Raw genomic sequence first — 6167 nt, 5'->3', positions numbered from 1 at the left:
CCTCAGGGTCGTCCCAGCGCACTGGCCCTGAGTGCCTTGTTTCATGTATAGAACTTGGGCTGGTGATCTGTTTCACATATGGAAATATACATGTTTCAATGCTCTTCTCTCAAATCATCCCACCCTCACCTTCTCCCACAGAGTCCAAAAGTGTGTTCTTTATATCTGTGTCTCTTTTTCTGTCTCACATATAGGGTCATTGTTACCATCTTTCTAAATTCTGTATATACATGTTAATATACTTTATTGGTGTTTTTCTTTCTGACTTACTTCACTCTGTATAATAGGCTCCAGTTTCATCCACCTCATTAGAACTGATTCAAATGTGTTCATTTTAATAGATGAGTAATATTCCATTGTGTATATGTACCACAGCTTTCTTATCCATTCATTCTTGTCCATCTGCTGATGGACATCTAGGTTGCTTCCATGTCCTAGCTATTGTAGACAGTGCTGTAATGAACACTGGGGTACACGTATCTTTCAATTCTGGTTTCCTCTGTGTGTATGCCCAGCAGTGGAATTGCTGGGTTGTATGGCAGTTTATTTCCAGTTTTTTAAGGAATCTCCACACTGTTCTCCATAGTGACTGTACTGGTTTGCATTCCCACCAACAGTGTAAGAGGGCTCCCTTTTCTCCACACCCTTACCAGCATTTATCATTTATAGACTTTTTGATAACAGCTGGTCTGACCAATGTAGATGATACCTCATTGTCTGAATGCTAAGTTTTAAGCCAACTTTTTCACTCTCCTCTTTCATTTTCCTCAAGAGGCTCTTTAGTTCTTTTCCACCTTTTGCCATAAGAGGGGTATCATCTGCATATCTGAGGTTATTGATATTTCTCCTGGCAATCTCGCATGATGCAGTCTGCATATAAGTTAAATAAACAGAGTGACAATATACAGCCTTGACGTACTCCTTTCCCAATTTGTGTGTGTATATATGCATTCCATTTTAGTATTCTTTTCCATTTTAATTTACCCCATGAGACTGGATATAGTTCCCTGGGTTATACAGTAAGATCAGGTTAGTTACCTATTCTGAATGCAATGTGTTTAGTCACTCAGTCATGTCTGACTTTTTCCAACCCCATGGACTGTAGCCCACCAGGCTCCTCTGTCCATGGGATTTCCCAGGCAAGAATACTGGAGGGGGTAGACTTTTCCTCCTCCAGGAGATTTTCCCAACCCAGGGATAGAACCCAGGTCTCCCGCATTGCAGGCAGACTCTCTACCAGCTGAGCCACAAGGGAAGCCCAAGAATTCTGGAGTGGGTAGCCTATCCCTTCACAGGAGCTTACTGACCAGGAATCAAACTGGGGTCTCCTGCATTGCAGGTGGATTCTTTACCAACTAAGCTATCAGGGAAGCCCTCTAAATGCAATAGTCTGAGTCTATTAGTCCTAATTCCATCATGAGGGCTGCACAGTCAGGACCCAGTCACCTTCCCAAGGCCCCACTTCCAAATGCCATCACATTAAGGTTTGTTGTTTCTGTTGTTCAGTCGCTAAGTCGTGTCCAACTCTTTGCAACCCCATGGACTGCAGCATGCCAGGCTTCCCTGTCCTTTACTATCTCCTGGAGTTTGCTCAAAATCATGTCCATTGAATCAGTGATGCCATCCAACCATCTCATCCTCTGCTGTCCCCTTCTCCTGCCCTCAATCTTTCCCAGCATCAGGCTCTTCTCCAATGAGTCGGCTCTTTGCATCAGGTGGCCAGTGTATTGGAGTTTCAGCTTTAGCATCAGTCTTTGAATGAATATTCAGGATAGATTTCCTTTAGGATGGACTGGTTGGATCTCCTTGCAGTCCAAGGGACTCTCACAATTCAAAAGCATCAATTCTTTGGTTCTCAGCCTTCATTATGGTCCAGCTCTCACATCCATACATGACTAATGGAAAAAGCCATTGGAGAAGGAAACGGCAACCCACTCCAGTATTCTTGCCTGGGAAATCCCATGGACAGAGGAGCCTGGCAGCTACAGTCCACAGGGTCACAAAGAGTCAGACACGACCGAGTGACTGAAACAACAAACAAGCCTTCAACATATACATTTGGGGTGGGACACAAACATTGAGTCCATAGCGTCCAACCTGGGGGTATTTTTTCTAAATAATTGACAAAAAGGAAAGACAAAGCTATACTCTCTCAGAATTCCTACCACTTTTAAGAACATGCAAAGCACAACGGCATAGGAAGTTTTGGCTGGTGTCTGTGTACTTATTATTTCCACTGCGGAAGTCTTAGAAAACTGAATGGCTTACAGGTTCTGTGTTGCAAATAAAATCAACACCTCTCTAGAACATATCAGCTTGTCTCCAAAAACACTTGGATTAATCTAGTATCTCCTTGTCTCCACATTAAGATAATCATGACAACTGGGTAAAATATTTATCAGTAGAAAGTGCAATCCAACGACTCCAAAACACTCACTGAACAACTTTTACAAACTGTTAGGAATTCAGCATAAGATCTCCATTAAAGCAAGCGTCTTCCCATGTTGTAAATATCGGGGACATGTTTGGTAAACTGGGTCTGAGAATAAAAATAAAGAGTAAGAATTCACATTGACAGGGGCTGTCATGTCAGCACTTTACAGGTTCACAGGCTCTGTGTGTTTCCAAGAACCACTTTATATATAGTGTGGGACAATATATTTGTCCTGACAGTAGACGTGTGTCTGCAAGCGTGTGTTATGGGGGCTGGGGTGAGGGGGCATGTGTTCTTCACGCTGCGGCACAAATATACTAATTAACTATTTATTTATTAGATAACTAAAGATAATTTTTAAAGCCCAATTGACCACAAATCTTTGACTTTCTCCCCCATACTTAGAAACCCTGTTCTTTCCATAGAAAATCATAAGACAAGTAATAGTAAAAATAATTAGCATCACTCCAAAAGCTGACATCTCAATTTTGTCTTCACACACGGCCATGTCTAGTTACCCTCACATTGCTTAAAAATGAATTCCTATGTCTTTTCATTTCTTCCAGCTTGACAAATGACATTATCCAGGGTCCACTCTCTCTGTACCTACAATCAAGACTGAAAAGAAGGATTAACTGAACCAGCAGGTGAGAATTTAGGAAAACCTCCAGTTTTCAGGTTCTAGTTCTATTTGCCATGTCTACCAGAGGAGGACTGACAATTCCATAGGAGTTGTTAGGACAAGAAGTGGGACAACATGGGGATTTTAATCAGATGTGCCTATAGCTGCAACTGTATAGTAATAATAACTGTCTACGTAGTAACAATAGTTAATACATTCAGTATTCTGAGTCCTCCCCTGAGGACAGACCTGGTGAGCAGGGAATCATGGGTGAGGGTCATGCCTTCCCCTCTGTATGTCCTGCAGTCACGTGGCCAGCAGGTTCAAAAACCAAGATGGGTCTTCACTCACCCACCTGGGTCATCCTTGTTTGGGATGTAGTGTTTCCTGTTAAAGCAGCAAAAAAGGCATAGGTTGCTCAGATAAACTGTTCTTCTACTGAGACTTTGAAAGCACTGATACGGCCTGCACCCTGCATGCCCACACCCTGTTCACAGTTGCAAGAGCTGTGGAGGATAAAAACAATCATTCCATTCGCAATCTTTGTTCATGTCTCAAAAATCGAACACTCAGTAGTGCAGGCACTGCAGACCCTTAGACTGGGACAGGGAAGGACCCAAAGTCATGTGACATCTTAAGAGCATTCAGATCTAGCCCCTGGATACTCTTCCTGGCTCTAAAAGGGTGCATTTCTTTTTAAAAAAAAAACCTTTCATAACTTTTTCTATTTTAATTATTTTATTTCTTTTTCTTTGCTATTACTTTATTTAGAATTCTTGAGTTATTTTTGTGAGAACCCTAAAATGGACTCTCCCAGAACTTTTTTTGATTTTGGCCTTATGGGAATCTTTTTTAAACTTATTTTTAATTGGAGGATAATTATTTTACATAATTTTATGGAATATAAGTTGGTTTACAATGTTTTAGGTATACAGCAAAGTGATTCAGCTGGTAAAGAACCCGCCTCAATGTAGGAGACCCTGGTTTAATTTCTGGGTTGGGATGATCCCCTGGAGATGGGATAGGCTACTAACCCACTACAGTATCCTTACCTGGAGAATCCCCATGGACAGAGGAGCCTGGCAGGTTACAGTTCATAGGGTCACAAAGAGTCGAACAAGACTGAGCAGCTAACACACAGTCTGATTCTTTTCCCATTATAGGTTATTGCAAGATATTGATTATGGTCCCCACCCCCACCCCGCCGCCGCTATACAGTAAGAACTTGTTTATCTATTTTATATATGAAAGAGTGCAGTCTTTATTTACTAATTAGCTTATTGAGGACTTGGAGTCTGCAGTTCTCTGATTGAATTTTACTCTACCAGAGCATTCAAATGATGTGTGGGAGGAGCATCAGTGGAAAAAAAAAAAAGTAAAAATTCTGGAATCTCTGAGTTGTAGTAAATATTTTTAGGAACCCAGTTGCTACAGCCTCACAAGGAACCACCCCCATGAGACTCCAAATTGCATATCTGAGCAGTTGCAAATGTCCATTCTTAAAAAAGTTAGCAAACAGGAAAGAAAGAACTGAAGTTTTCCCCCTTGTTACCACTCAGCTCTCCACATGGGAGAATTTATCAGATACTGACCTGATACGCCAGTAACCAACGGCCCCTGTGCCTCTTTAGAGATGACTTTCCACAAACAGGGTCAGAAGAGATCTGCCCACATAGGGTTAAGTTCCCTTCTTCTGTACAAAGAGTAAAGGCTCAGCTCTTCTAAAGTCTGAACCAGAAATGTTCAGTTCCCAATTCCCAGCGCAAAGGTGAATACTGGGGAAAGCGACACTCATAGCTTTGAGGTTGAAAATCACTGTTCAAACAAGGAATTGGACCCTTCCATCTCTATGCTGTTAGTTGAGCACGTACTATGTATCCACCTCTGTTCCAGGTGCTTGAAATAAGTCAGTAAACCCAATAGGCAGAAGCTCCTGCTCCTGGAGCAAAAGATATTGGTTTATTGATTTGGTTCCCTGGTGGCTCAGCGGTAAAGAATCTGCCTGTCAGTGCAGAAGACACGGGTTCGACCCCTAGGTTGGGAAGACCACCTGGAGAAGGAAATGGCAACTCACTCCAATATTCTTGCCTGGAGAATCCCATGGACAGAGGAGCCTGGCGGGCTATAGTCCATGGGATCGCAAAGAGTCGGACACAACTGAGCGACTAAACAACAACATCCACAACCCCAGCGTTCCTGCGAAGACTGTTACCAAAACAACCCAATTCCTTTTTCACGCAGTGTTTGCCTCCAAAACCTTGCTTACAATCAAAGGCACTTTAATAAGCCCTTCAAGATGTGCTGATTAAAAATGGCAACATGGACAGAGAACACTAGTCTACTATTTCTGTGGGGCTGGAATTGTCAACGCAGTGAACCAGTGAAAATCCCAAATGTTATGTTTGGAGTTGAATTCAGCCAAACCTACCGTGAACCAGTTCCAGGAATGAGGTGCCCAGGTGAGGGTTCAAACCCTCCAGTCAGTCTCCACGTGGGGACCAGTTCTGTCCGTCTTCATATTTGAAAAGCCCGCAGCTCACCTTTGTAGACAACACCCCCAGAAGGGTGGCCTGTAGCTTTTGGGGGTCTCCAAGAGTACCAGCTGGATGCCAGCCAGCCATTCAGAGGTGCAAGCTGTCCTGCCTCCAACTAGCCCCCCAGCCCCCCAGTTCCCGGAGAGGTAAACTGGCTGGCCTGTGCATGGCCATCCTTCTTCCTGCCTTCATTTCTCATTTATCTTTATCAGTGCATGTCTGGAAAACTTAATTGCTGTTATTTCCATCTTGAACAGGCTAATAAGGATCAGGAAAGGGAAAGCTTTTTCTCCCCCCTTCTCCCTAAATTTGCCCACAAAAATAAAATAAATAATTATAATAATAAAAACAATAAAATAAAGGCCCATATTGATTAGGGAACTCTCACTCAATCTTTGGCTTTCGTGAAAACAGGGCGCACAGCCTTGCTCCTAGGTTTCTTTAGGGCGTTGCATTCACCGGCATAAATAAACCTACCGCTTGTGAGCTGGGAAAGCTGCTATTTTAAAGATGAAAAAATTTCAGCTTCTGGATGGCTGCTTTCATTTAACACAGCTTCAAATGAATTTATGAACTG

The sequence above is a fragment of the Ovis aries genome, chromosome 3 (assembly GCF_016772045.2).
Source record: "Ovis aries strain OAR_USU_Benz2616 breed Rambouillet chromosome 3, ARS-UI_Ramb_v3.0, whole genome shotgun sequence".
Classification (NCBI taxonomy): Eukaryota; Metazoa; Chordata; class Mammalia; order Artiodactyla; family Bovidae; genus Ovis; species Ovis aries.
Note: the sequence above shows the minus strand (reverse complement) of the source record.